Source organism: Podarcis muralis, chromosome 7 (assembly GCF_964188315.1).
Source record: "Podarcis muralis chromosome 7, rPodMur119.hap1.1, whole genome shotgun sequence".
Lineage (NCBI taxonomy): Eukaryota > Metazoa > Chordata > Lepidosauria > Squamata > Lacertidae > Podarcis > Podarcis muralis.
Genome location: NC_135661.1, coordinates 59,696,063 through 59,709,946, shown reverse-complemented (window position 1 = coordinate 59,709,946; position 13,884 = coordinate 59,696,063). Strand labels below are relative to the sequence as shown.

General features: G+C 49.9%; 1 protein-coding gene across 2 annotated transcripts in view; it reads left to right on the top strand.

Moving 5' to 3' along the window:
* The first annotated feature begins 10,123 nt into the window (after positions 1-10,123).
* LOC144328441 (uncharacterized) overlaps positions 10,124-13,884 on the top strand; it is a 31,037-nt gene continuing 27,276 nt past the window's right edge. Inside the window, exon 1 of one of the 2 annotated variants that reach the window (XR_013393692.1) lies at positions 10,124-10,395. The gene's annotated coding sequence lies outside the window, so the exon portion shown is untranslated. Of the gene's footprint in view, positions 10,396-12,416; positions 12,559-13,884 lie in introns of those variants that run through there. The other variant, XR_013393691.1, reaches the window with a different exon arrangement.

The window sequence follows — 13,884 nt, the reverse complement described above, 5'->3', positions numbered from 1 at the left end:
ATCCATCCATTCATAAAACACCTATGCCAAAGGGGCCCTCCCAAGGCAGAATTCATTTCTTTTCCAAGACTATCACCAACTGGCTCTTTGCTGACAGAGCTTTGTTTCCATCAAGAGATTGGGGAGGGGGGACACTTGCTTTGGGGTCCACATCTGCTCCTGGAATCATAGAATTGTATAGTTGGAAGGGGCCACGGGGGTCAGGGGTCACCTAGTCCAACCTGCTGCGATGCAGGAATCTTTCCCCCAATGTTGGGGCTCAAACCCACAACCCTGAGATTATGTCCTACCAGCTGAGCTTTCCCAGCTGAAAAGCCCTAGCTCCATACCCAGAGGCTTAGGACGGGCTCTCCATTCACATCCCCACCCCCCAGCTAAAGGCCATGGGATGGGAGATTTGGGTTCTAGGGTTGATGTGGATAGCACCTTTGACTCCACTCCTCCCATGGGCTTTCTGGGCCATGACCTTCCAGCCTTTCTTGCCAGTTCCCTACTTTCTTGCCAATACACATACCTGTTCCCATCCCTCCTGATTCTCCATCCCTCCCACCCCTGTTTTCTTCTGTCAGAGAACTACACTGCTTATTAAAGTGACTAGAATATTTGTGAATATCCTGCACCATCACTGCAGATTAGGCTAACCACTAAGGTAGTAGGGGGCAAATCATAGGCAGATAGGCCACCTCCCCACACCATTCTCTAGTGTGTGTCTTTGTGGTGTGGCCCCCATAGGGGAGCCTGACCTATTACAGCCGGTCATGCCAAGTCCAGTTAACATTCTGCCAGCCAAAACAGGCTCTCAATGAGCAAAGACAGTCAGGGTGGGAGAGGAACGCAGCAGCCAACAAGTGAGTGGGCCCTTTCCACCTCAGATTGCAAACTCACTAGACGGGGTGTGTGGAGGGTGGGCAATATGTCGAAATCAACAGCTGAAGCTTTGCACAGCATGCACCTTTTATTGCTTGATAAGATTTGCAGAAAGAGTGGCACAGTAGCAGGTTGAGATGTTGGCAACCCTCTTTCCGCCACGTCTGTACAATTGTTGGGTCCCCAGCCCATCCCTTCTCTTGGAATGGAGGCATGAAGGTGGCACTGCAGTGTTGCTCCAAGCGTCACACAGTGGCACAACAGTGCAGGCATCTCGCAGTCTAGCCTCTCTCCTCCCACCTTCCTGCCAGCCAGCTAAATATAGCTCACAGGAGCAACGGGGAAAGCAGTTCAGGTGCAGTCTAAATGTTGCCTTCCTGTCGCTCAGTCAGCAAGAAAGCCCAGCTGCAGCTACTGGAGCCACCAGCCTGCAAGTGGATCCTGCCTTGCTCGGCATGGCAGACATGAGCACACCAGAAGTTTCTCTTTGGGTTTCAAGGAGAGGCTATTGGGCTTTGTATTGACATTTCAGTGACTGAGCAGGTGGCTCTTGGCTTGTGTTTATTAGGGTTGGGGTGTGCAATCCTGAACACGCATCCTTGGGAATGAGGGCGAGTTTGCCAGAGTTCTTTGCTACCCGAGTCAAATTACAATTCCCTGCCCATTAAATGCCCTCTGCAGCGAGCTATCCAGAGCAGTGTTTTTAACTGCACAATTATTTTCAATATACTCGACAAAAATACCTCTTTAAATACCTGTTCTTCTTGTTCTCTTATTCTACTTGTTAGACCTGCTAATTCTGCATATTCTATCATCGAAAGTTGACAGTCTTCCTTATTAGGGACCTATCTCACTTTCCATGCTGGGGCTAACCAGATCCAAGCCATTGTTGTTGCGTACATGAACAGGGTAGCCTTGCCCTGGGCTGCACCAACCAGCGCAGCATCTCCCAAGGCAGCTGAGGCAGAGGCAGAGATTAGCGGACAAAGGTAGGAGCGGGACGAGGCAAATGGGCAAATGACAGAGTCAGTGGGATGTGGAGGTGCCCCAATTTGCCCTCTTGAAACGTTTGGGGGGGGTATGAGAGTGTGGCTGGCTGGTGACTAACTCGTTAAGAAGATGAAGAGCAACATATAATTTCTGGAGGTGGAGCTACATCACCCTGTTGCAGTGAAACCAACAGGCTGTCTTGGCACTGCCGTTCTGCCTTCCATCTTTATCTGCTCTCATTTGCCACGATTATGCAACTGGATGTTTTATTTTTTAATGGGGTTCTTTTGTAGCCCACCCTGGGATTGCCTGCTATGAAGGGCAGGTTGAAAATATTTTCAGTAAATGTGTTAAAAAGAAGGTTGCGGCACCTGAAAGATTAAACAGATCTTTCAAGTGCCATGAGCACTCTTTCTTGCTTTTAACAAATTATAGAATAATATACCAGTAGAAGCTCACTCTCACTATAGCGCACAGCTTATGAACATGTAAGAAAGCATTATTGTAGCACTATATTGCAAGAATGCAACTGCAAGAATGGCATCCATCTGCGCTGCATTGCTTGCAAAATTCCCAGAATGATCAAATGAGTGGGGGAGCAGAGATCGACCGATGGGCTGTTTTTGAACATGATTCATTTTTTTTGCATGCACCAAGCCTCACGAACCTTCCTGCCCCGCTAAGCAGCAATGGTCTCCCTCTCTGATTTCCTTTCGGAATCTAATTCTGGCTACAAGGCCCAAACATCTGCGCCAGGCGAGGCCCTGCTCCCAAACGCAGCCGCCATTTCTGCATCAGCGTATTGGTGCCCTGTTTGTTAGGGAGGGTAGGGGGATAGCGGACAACCGAGCTTTCTAAGCCCCTGAATGGTTGCCATGGAAACCGGAGGAAAAAAGGTTACCGCCGTCCCCATGGGAACGACTGTCGTCAGACACACACACACCCTACCATGGCCGCCAATATCCCACCCCTCTTCCTCCATCATGCAAACAGGGGAGGGGGGAGTCAACGAGAGAGACCGAGATAGAGAGGAGAAAGATTCCCTCATGAAGAGGAGGAGGGGGTGGGGAGTGGGAAAGGGGGCCTGGAACACTTGCAATTTCAGGCAAGACCTGGCCTGGCAGAGGATGCGCAGCGCTGGGGCAGAAGTGTGACCCTAGATCTCAATGCTTCCTTTGAACCAGGGAATGGCTGCAGAGCAATACAAGATGATTAATAATACATCCAGGCCTGTGCAGAGAACAACAGTATCCTTGAGCTTGCACAGAGTGCCAGAGCTAGCTCCTGCACATCATGGGATGAGGAATGGGGAGAGGGAGGGCAGTCAGATTACCTGGAGGGAGGGCAGTTGGCTCCTGGGTCTTTCAAAGCTGCGTAGAAAAGACTGGAATTCTAGCATGTACAACTTATCACACAGGGCAGTTGTAATTGCCATTATTATTATTTTATGATTTATTAGTTGCCTCTAGGCAACTTGCGGAATAAAGTGGAGAGTTGAAAACAACAACCTCAGGAATCACAGCAACTGTGAAAACACCAGTGATATCCTGGACAGAACTGTATCAATACAGGACATAGCATTTTACATTGAAATACGAGACAATCCTGAATCATACAGGACAGGTGGCAACCCTACGAGATGTTATGGACTTGAACTCCCACCAAGCACACTGGCTGGGGCTGATGGAAGTTGCAGCCTAGAACATCTGGAGGGTACCAAGTTGCCCAAGGCTGACTTAGAGAGATCCTTGGTTTGGTGTGGAAGTTCCGTTTTAGAAAAATGGGTTCAAGCGTTTGTGAAGCGGCAGGGATGGGCTGCCCAGTGCTGCCTGCCTTCCTTAAACAGGCTCCGCGTCCACCCAGTCCATTGGAGAGGAGACCAGGTGCATCCTGCCTTCTGGGTCCTGCTCCACGCCCTCGACTGGCTCATCTGGTCTGCGCGCATTCTCTGGTTGTTGAACCCAGCTCAGGGGACTTGTGATCTGAGCCCGGTGCTGCTTATTATCCCCTGTGAATAAATCGCGTTTCTCAGTTAAACAAACAGGCCCTAAGCTTTTAATTCAGATCCCTGTTTCCCTCCCACTTTACACTGGAGAATCCGCCCACCTTTAGGCTCTCCTTTGGAGGAGACATTTGCACATTCTCCTCCCTGCTTGCCTGACAAAACACACACACACACACAATTCTTTCCCTCCTGCCTGCTTTTGCTCTTCTAGTCCTCTGACCCAGAAAAGCCCTTGATCCAAGCAGTCTCTGTTGCTCCCAGTTAATTTTCTTTTGTCTAAATGCAACAGGACTCAACAAGGGAAAGGGCTTAGCGGCGTGATGCTCAACAAGGCTCTCGGACACAAAGCTCTAGGAAATATTATATATCACCAGCGGCATCCGCTCCAGACAGAAGCGCAGCCAGGGACAGGGCGGTGATCTCTCTAGGGGCTGCGTTGCATGAAATAATGGGGCTGGGGAGAGAGACAAATTATAATGGAATATTTAGAATGAAATTACAGTCACCAAGCACCTTTCTGCAATGAAAACGTCTGGGGCTTTTAATGGAAGGGGAAAAGGTGACTCAAGGGAAACATGATGGACATTAATAAAGATTATGACTGGCACGGAGAATGGGACCTTGTTTTCCCTCGTGGTTCTAGGCTTTGGGGTCACCCAATGAATTTGATGGGCAGCAGGTTCAAGAAGGAAAAGACGTCCTCACACCACAGGGAATTAACTCAGGAGAACTTTCCCCAACCTGGTGTCCTCCAGATGCTTTGGATTACAAATCCCATGATGGGAGTTGTAGTCCAAAGCATGCAGAGGGCACTATGAGAACATTGGAAGCGTCTGGCAGCTGGAACAGGCCAAAGGGGGCTCATCTGGCCCAGCATCCTGTTTTCACTGTAGCCAAACCAGATGTTTCTGGGAAGCTGCAAGCAGGACCTGAGTGCAGCAGCACTTCTCTCTCAAACTCCTCTTCCCCAGCAACTGGTATTCAGAGGCCTGTTTCCTCTGATACTGGAGGTCGTGTATGGTCATCACAGCTAGCAGCACTAGCTGGCCTGTGGAGTTCCCTCTTGTATGGGGTGGTCCTGTCCACAAAGCTTAAGTAGCTTTAAAATATCAATGGGAGAAGTGGTGGTCCATCGACAGCCAGGCACACCTCCTTGGGTGTCCAGCATGTGTATGCCACACCACACCACCCATCACGATATTGGTGCAACGTGACATCATGCTGCACATGCCCTGGCCGTGGCCTGCGCCTCCATTGCGGGGCCTCTGTTGAGGCCTGCTGTGGCCGCAGACACATCCCGGAAGCACATATGCAGCTGCAATGGGCCTCAGTAGAGGCCCCTCAGTGGAGGCACAGGCCCTAGTCCAGTCGCTGCACCAGAGGTAAGACCAGGTGAGTGATGGGCAGCAGTGGCAGGGGCGGAGGTCAGGCACTCACAACAAAAAATGATGTGGGTGCCCACACACCCAGGGCTCCCTGGAGTTGGCAGCTGTTAGCTATGCTTGCTAAATGGAGCCCTCCTATTCAGTCGCAGTCTATCTCTTAAGTAGAAGACTGAGAACATCATCACAGCAAGCAACTGAGCTTGCTCACCTTGGCTTTTTCTCACCCTTCCCGCCCAGATCAAGAGGTCTCTACTTTTCTTCTTCAACTTTCACCAAGAAGGCATGCAAGCTGACTCAGCAGCAGCCCGGCCTGTGGGACGCAGGCTGCTGACTCATTTCCCTTCTTCGCATTGCCCAACCTGCTAAAGGGGAAGGGCAACAGGGTGACGAAAGTTTAACCAGATTGATTTTCCCCGGGAAATATAGGGAAAACACAACACAGCCCAGGAGAAACGAAACAGCTTTCAAAGCCTTTCTTCGCCCAGTCCATACATTCCCAACCACAATCTAGGCAGCAGCCTTACACCACAAGGGTGGGGAACTCATTTTGGCCTAAGGGCCACATTCCTTCCTGAGCAACCTTCCAAGGGCCAGATGCCAATGGTGGGCGGGGCCAGAGACAAAAGCAGGCGGAGCGACACTTACTTTGCGCAAAAACACCTGGAAGACACCAGGTTGGCAAAGGCTGACTTAATGCAATGGTGCAATGTGCTTTCCTCACCCTGCAACCCCATCACTGACAAACAGCGAGGCTGAAAGGCGGGAGATGGGGGGCGGCAGTCAAAAGTTGGCCATTGTGATACAGTATAACGGAGGAAGGGAGGGCAAATTGAGTGGACGGTCTGTCTTTCCAGCAACTGCACCCACTTAGTATACCATCTAATCTGGTTCCGAGGCAACCCCTGCCATTCCACATACTTTCACAGTGCTGACTGGGGCTGATGGGAGTTGTAGTTTAGAATGCCTGGAGGCCACCAGGTTGCACAAGGCTGCCCTGGAATTCAGTTCCCCTTCCTTCCTCCTTGGTTCCCAGACACACACTCTCCTTTTCTGTTCTCGTTATGAAATGCAGGGCAAACTGCAGGTGATCCCTGAGACTTATCCCCCACCCTGGAGGAGGCCAGATCCGACTCATGGCCTGGGAATCCAACCAAGTGGGGTTGACTCAAAAGTGACTAACGCACCTCTCTTCTCTCCGTCTCAATCAACAACCATTTCCCAGCCAGCATAATCTGAGCCACTGATCCTCTCTCGGGTGATTATAGGGCAGGCGCCATGGCTTCCTTTCACCTCAGGTGTCATCATGGAGGGGTGGGGAGCCCACAGTCTTATTGGCAGCTTGCAAAGAAAGACGGAGGGAGCTTCAGCATGGGTCATGTTTGGGGCAAAAGGGCAGGGCCCACGTGGAGCAAAGCAGGGCCAAGCCAGCTCCTCCCAGAGCTCAACCATCCGAAGGGAACTGGGCAAGGGCAGGATCTTGTCACTTGTCTTTCAAGGATTCCTCAGCCACTGATTGGATGCCAAATCAGCCTGGCCTTTGGATTGGCTAGGAACCCTTTCCTGAAACCCTTGTCCATATGTTTGATGCCTGGGTGGGCATAGGGACACAGGAATCAGACCCTTGGTCCATGTAGCTCAGTACAGTGGTACCTCATGTTACAGATGCTTCAGGTTACAGACTCCACTAACCCAGAAATATTACCTCGAGTTACGAACTTTGCTTCAGGATGAGAACAGAAATTGCGCGGTGGCAGCGGGAGGCCCCATTAGCTAAAGTGGTACCTTAGGTTAAGAAGAGTTTCAGGCTAAGAACAGACCTCCAGAACGAATTAAGTTCTTAACCTGAGGTACCACTGTATAGACTACACTGGCAGGCAGCAGCTCTCCAAGATTTCAGGCGGAGAACATTCCCAACCCCCACCTGGAAGTTGTGCCACGGATTGAACCTGGGAACTTTGGTGTGCTCTGCCCCTGACCCATGGTCCTCCCCACTTGTCAGAGAGCCACTGGCTATCCACTTCCTCCTCCTCACTCTCAGCATTGCCCTTGTAGAAGTCAGCAGGGAGGAGGAAGGGGGCGAAAGTAGAATTTGGCCTCCCTCCCTTCCAGTCCCAATGGGCATCAGCCACCACTGGGACAACTGAAGATGGGAGGCTGAGAAAATAATGGTTTGCCTGCTAGAGAATCTGTGTGAGTTGAACTAAGAGACCTCCCCCCCACCCCGTGTCAACCGTTCTTGGTCTACTTTAAAGGCAGCCGTGACAGAATCTTCCATGTACATTACATGTACAAAATGTACAGGACATCTCAAAGGGGGCCCCTTAAACCAGGGCTGGGGGAACCCCTGTGGCCCTCCAAATGCTGTTGGACTCCAGCTCCCATCAGCATGGCCAGTGGTCAAGGAGAATGGGAGTTGTAGTCCAACAACATTCGGAGGGCTGCAGCTGCCAAACCCCTGCTATGAGAACGTGGCCCTGGTTCATTCTCAGGCACAGTTCAAAGGTTCAAACCCTACTGTGCACCCCCCAAGAAACCTCTCATTTAAAATAAAACTATACAATTGGGAGGGGCAGGGGGGCTTGGTGTATTGTGGTGCCATCCTGGGGATCCCGGGATTAGGCCGTAATAGCAAACTTGTGTATCTTGAGTGTGCTGCTGCCCTTTGAGAAGTCCTGCCCTCAATTCAGAGCATCAGAGTTTTCCCACTGGCGACTTCCTCTGCCCTCTGAAGAAGCTGGCAGCTGACCCCGCTAAGCTGGCTCCCTGGCTTGCGCTTGCCTCTTTCCCTGAGCTGAGTGGTGGGACGCGGTGGGAACAGTCAGCATGCTGGACTTCCCGATGCCTTTGTCGAAGCTTGGATGCCAGGCATTAGCTTGCCCACCCCCACCATCAGCGCCACCAAGTCAACCTTTCACATTTCCTCTTTCTTCTCTTCTGAATGCTCAGAAAACCCCACAATCCCGCAGAGCAAGGGGGCTTCCCATCCTCTGCTCCATTTCCTCCTTGGCTGGGAAAACCTTTTTCCACATACGACCCGCTTCACCCTGGGAGTTGACCGAAAGTGACTCCTGGCGGGGCCCACTGTCTTGGCGCTTGCAGGGTGCGGGGGGGGGGGGTCTGCCCCATCTGAGCGATACTTCAGCTTCCTCTGCAAAGCAAATCCCTTTCAGAGTCGCCATGGCCACCGGCAGCTCCTGTGGGGAACTCTGCCCTTTGCCTCTCCTTAAGAAGTTTCCTCCGAGCAAACGTTTGGGTCGCAGGCAGAGGCTGTGCGATTTCTCAAGAAATCTATTCACCCCTCTCTGTGTGATGCCCACGTATTGGAAGGGCTTTTTGGAACGATTCTCACAGAGGAACCCCTGTGGGAAATGTTCCCTCAGAACTCGGGTTGCCAGACCTCCAGAGCTGACCTGAAGTCTCCAGGTTTGCCTGCCCCACTCCAGGTTGCAAGAGGAGGCCTTGAATCTCCATGTGGGTGAGAGTGCCTTTAACAACATTAAGAAGACTGTGTCTGCAGCTTGCAAGCTTCAGTACGGCAGGAGCCAGCTGCAAATGATTGCATAGACTTTCTGGGGAAGGGATCGCTGCTCTTCTCTGCTCTCCCCTTTCCCAATTAACCCCCATCTCTAAGGTTCAGTGGTGAGAGGAAGAACAGAGGAAGAATCATTAGGGCCTGTCCCCCAGTGACTTCACCAGGGACTGCTGCCCCTAGGGATCAGGTTTAAGCCATGAAATCTCAGGGTCTGGGATGCTCCTGACACGGGGAACCTACTCATCACCCCCATGGGTAAGGATGTGTGGGCACCCTAAGTGGACTTCTACCAATATTTTCATCGTCCTGAGTGCTGGCAATCCAAACTCAAGACACCTTTTTCTTTTCTTGGCAAACAGAGGAATTGCCTTTCTGGAGTAAGTGAGCCTGGCTTGGATCCGGCAAGGATCAGTGTTCTACCAGTGGCCAACCCCGCTCAGTGCTGTCACTGTTGCACTCTGCATGCGCTGCTGATGTCTGAATTTGCACATTGTTCCCCAAGCTTTCCAGATACTAGAGAGCTGTGCTGGCTGGGGCTGATGCAAGGGGGGTGGGGAATCTGTGACCCCCTGAAATGTTGTTGGACTACAGCTCCCATCAGCCCCCACCAGCACAGCCAGTGGCTAGGGATGATGGGAGTTTTTAGTCCAAAACATCTGGGAAGCACCAGGAAGGCTGGTATAACAAATGTGCAGTTGGCACAGTTAAGTCACCGGTTTTCTTTTTCTTTTTACACTGTAGACCTAACCTGGCAGCCAGTAATCTACAACTGCCATCATCATCAAAGCAATTTTTACCATCGGGGTGAAAAGTCACAGATAGTCGTAGTGTCGTTGAAAATGTGTTTTTTTTTTTAATGATGCTGTTATTGTTGTTGCTATTATTTATTGCATTTAAATCCTACCTTTTCCTCCAAGGAGCTCAAGGTGGCATACATGGCTCTTCCACTCCTCATTTAATCCACATGACAACCCTGTGAGGTAAGCTAGTCTGAGAGGTGGTGATTGGCTGAAGGTCACCCGGTGAGCTACATGGCTGAGTGGGGCTTAGAACCATAGTCTCCCAAGTCCTCTAACCACTGCACCACACTAGCTACTGTATTTAGGTTGAGAGGTGCCATTTTGGCCTTTGCCTCAGGCAGCAAAAATGTCCTGAGGTGGCCCTGATGTAAAGGCTCCACTCCTCTCCAAGCTCCAGACGAAGCTGGAGGCTCTTGATAGATTTCAGAAGGTGCTTGATGGTGGTGAGCTGGGAAGAGCATTTGCAGAGTCCTGGTTTGTGTGAGAAATCTTGAGATATGATTCACACCGCAGTGCAGATTGGCAAAATGGAGTGGAGAAGCCTAATGGGTGTAACTGGATAGAACTACGTGTCAGCCATAATCTATAAGCATTATAAGGCGTGCATTAAGTAAAAATAACTAGACCACTGACTAGCAAATGTGTTTTTAGTGCCTTCTGTATAATAACAGTGGATTTCACCCTAAACACAACCAGCCATCGTTTTGACTGCTGCCTCCTTCTCAGCTCTTTAAGAGGAGGTTGAACAGATGCCAGGACCAACCCCTGCAGAGTAAAGATCCTTTCAGACAACGGCCTGTGATTCATTCTGCCTGGGTGAGTGAGTATACCATCACACCAGTTTATTTGATCTGCACCTTTATTTTAAATAAACAAACTGACAGTTTTAAAGTTCTTATTATTTACAGGTTTGTGGGGTTTTTTGTTCTAGTGTTCCAGTTCAACAGAAACATTCAAATAATGGCTTCATGTTCTGTTTGGGTTCAGGAAGGTTCAGGAAGTTTCTGGTTTTGCTTGACTCCCTGAAATGTTGTATCATGTTAGCCATTTCCTGCAACCGTTCCCAAACCCTCCACCAGTGTGGATAATACTCCTGCAGACGACTTTATCTGCGCAAAGGTTGTGTGGTTTTTTCTTGTTGTGGAAGCAGACGCTGCATGCTCCCACTTACTCACACGTTGTTCTCGCACCTAACCATCTCGCCTCCTGCACTTATTCTTGGGCTCCCTGGTATTGGCCTGGTGAAGGCATCCTCTGTCTGAAGGACTATCCAGTCCAAATCTGGTGTGTGTGTGTGTGTGTGTGTGTGTGTGTGTGTGTGTGTGTGTTATGCAAATGTGTCTCTCCTTTTGTAATGCTCTCCCTCTTTTTTTAAGCAACGCATAAGTGGCCAGCCACTCTACAAGGAAGCCTTTTGCTTGGTGTACTTGTTGCTAAGAGTACACAGAACTAAACAGAAACAAGTTAATTTGAGAAATGCTGGCCAAGCAGCTATAAAACTGTTGTGCAGAATACACAGGGATTGTCGTTGTGTAACCAATGGTTCTGGAGTGTGTTCCTGAATTCTAGGCTCTGTTTGGCTGGCAGTAGTCGTATTACCCCAGTTGTGTGCATCATGCTTTACATGAACAGGCCTGGTAGGTCTCTGCCCCAAGGTCCTTACAATCTAAAATTTGACGTCAGAAAAAAAGAAGGGAAACAGTGCCAGACACAAATAAGGGAAGAATATGCTGTTATTTTCAGGTGATGTATCATTGTACTTACTCTGCGCACACACCATACATTTCCCCCAAGAATTCTGGGAATTGAAGTTGGTTAAGTGTGCTGGGTATTGTAGCTCTGTGAAGGGTAAGATACAGTTTCCAGAATTATGAGAGTGGTGGTTTGTTGCCAAAGGATTCATGGGGAATTTGCAAAAACTCAATGTGTCCTGGTACTTAGGAGCATACTCCACAAAGGTTTCATTGTTTTATTGACCATTTATTATGTCCGCTTACATACATTCTGGAAATGTATGAATTTCAAAAAGGGAAACTTGGTTTAAATTAATGATTTAAACACTGTTTCTATTCCCCCTCGGTGATTTCAATCACCTTGACTTAACAGCATACCTGTGCTGGGGCAGGCAGGCAGCTTGAGCAGGCTCAGGGTGTTGGGGTCTCTCACAGCAGTGTTGCTGTGAACTGTTGTGTCATCATGTCTGTATGTGCAGGGCCTGTTGTTTCCATGTGCATGTATGCCCGTGTAAGGGAGTAGAATACAGCCGGGTCACCTGGCACGGATGACAATAGTTGAAACAAGATGAAAAGGGAAGATGAAAGCAAATGACTTGGCTGTTTTTCTGCACAATTTGCAGGGCACAACAGGAACCTGCCAAACCTGTTTGGCCACAGGGTGCAGTGGGGCAAAGGGGGCACCCCATGGGCCAGGATGCTTCTTCCACGCCTCTTTTCAACGCTCCAAAATAACTAGCATATCTCTCTCTCTCTCTCTCTCTCTCTCTCTCTCTCTCTCTCTCTCTCTCTCCCCCCCCACACACACACACACACAAAAGGCAGAAATGAAGAGCCAGGCAGGCATGCTGATCCTAACAATAGTCATATTCAGGCAATTTCACAAAGCTTGAATAAAACGAAATGCACCTGTGGACAGATATTGGCATCGCAAGGCCGGGGCTGGCTGTATGGAGGCCTCTCAGAAGATGGGAGCAGATTCTGTTTTTGGCTCCTGCACCCATTTTTGTACAGAAGAGGTCCTGGGTGCGATACATTCAGAGTCTGCCTGGCCCCTTTGCTTTCTGATCACCACACATGACAATTGCCACACACACACACACACACACACACACACACCCCGCACACAGGCCCAGAGGCTGCCATGAGGTGTCTGTCCCTGGCTGGCCGCAAGCGGTGATTGGCAGTTTGCAGACCCATTGACTGCAGGAATCCTGCCTGCCTCGTATTCATTCTCCGGCTTTGGGTATGTGTGTAGGGAGGGTGGGGGGCGGCCGTCTCATTTGTCAGGCTGGGCACATCTTCCTGTGCAGCAGAGCAGAGAGAAAAATGTCTGAAATGGGCGGCGGGGCGGTGGGGAAGGGAGGATGTGGAGAAGTATTGGAAGAGCAGGCAGCTCACAGCATGAGCCGCCGGAGGAGATATTCTCCTCCCCAGACCCAGCGCGTACACACACACCCAGCAGCCTTGTTGATATTCTGGGCAGGAACTGCTCTAGCTGCGGAAACCATGGTTATACGAGGCTGGGGATGTGGCTTCTCTGCATGGGGAGGGGGGGCAGAGTGGGCCAGGAGCTCCATTCACAACTCTCCATCTCTCTCTTTCTCTCTTGCACAACACATGCCATTCTGGGCCACACAGAGGAAAGTAGACCATCCTTTGCGCAACACAGCAGGCACCTGTATAACGTGGCACTTTTTCAGGGAGACAGTTGCTCGCTCGCTTGTTTCGGTGCCACATCAAGGGTGGGCTGCAGAAATGTGCAAATACCCTGATATATTACTGCTGTTATGCTGGTACTAACAATGCCTTACAAATGGTCTGTTGATGTTTGTTCTTAATTTGTTTTGGGGTTTTTTTTTTGCTTTTAACTCGTTACGGTTTGGTGCATGTTTTCCTATTGCTGTGCTATATCTTTAAGATGCAGTGGTACCTAAATATATTTACAAACAAACAAATAAGGTTCTGCCAATATTTATCAAATGCTTTCCCCTATAGATCACAAAGAGGTTTGCAGAACAATTACTGAAATAATTCCCCAGTCAGATAATATTTTGTCTGGAACCAACAAACAAAATCACAGGTAAAAGCTTAGCGCAACTCACTTAAAATTCCTACCAGCATAGAAAGTACTTTGTCAATGCCAGGATGGGGTCTGTCTTATGTCAGCTGGGAGGGAGTTCCACAGCATCAGGCCCCCAGTATGGACTGGTTACAAACTCTGTATCTCAGCCAAGGCGGACCATTAACAGGATCCCTGGAAGATCCCAGTAACCGGGCAGGGATATAAGGACCACCAGAAGCTTCTTTATCCTGGTCTGCCTAGCCTAGTGTCAACACTTTATAACCCCAGCTGACAGGAAATGTTTTTCCCAACCCTGACACCTGAGGGCCAAAGAGCATCAGGCACTTGGCTGAGGTTGATGGACATTGTAGTCCAAAACATCTGGAGGGCACGAGGTTGGAGAAGGCTGCCTTGCACCAACCTGCCTCTTGCTGTTCTCTCCACCCCTTTCGACTGGCTCCTGCACAGATCATCCTCTGAATTCAGCTAAGCCGCTGGCATCCAAGT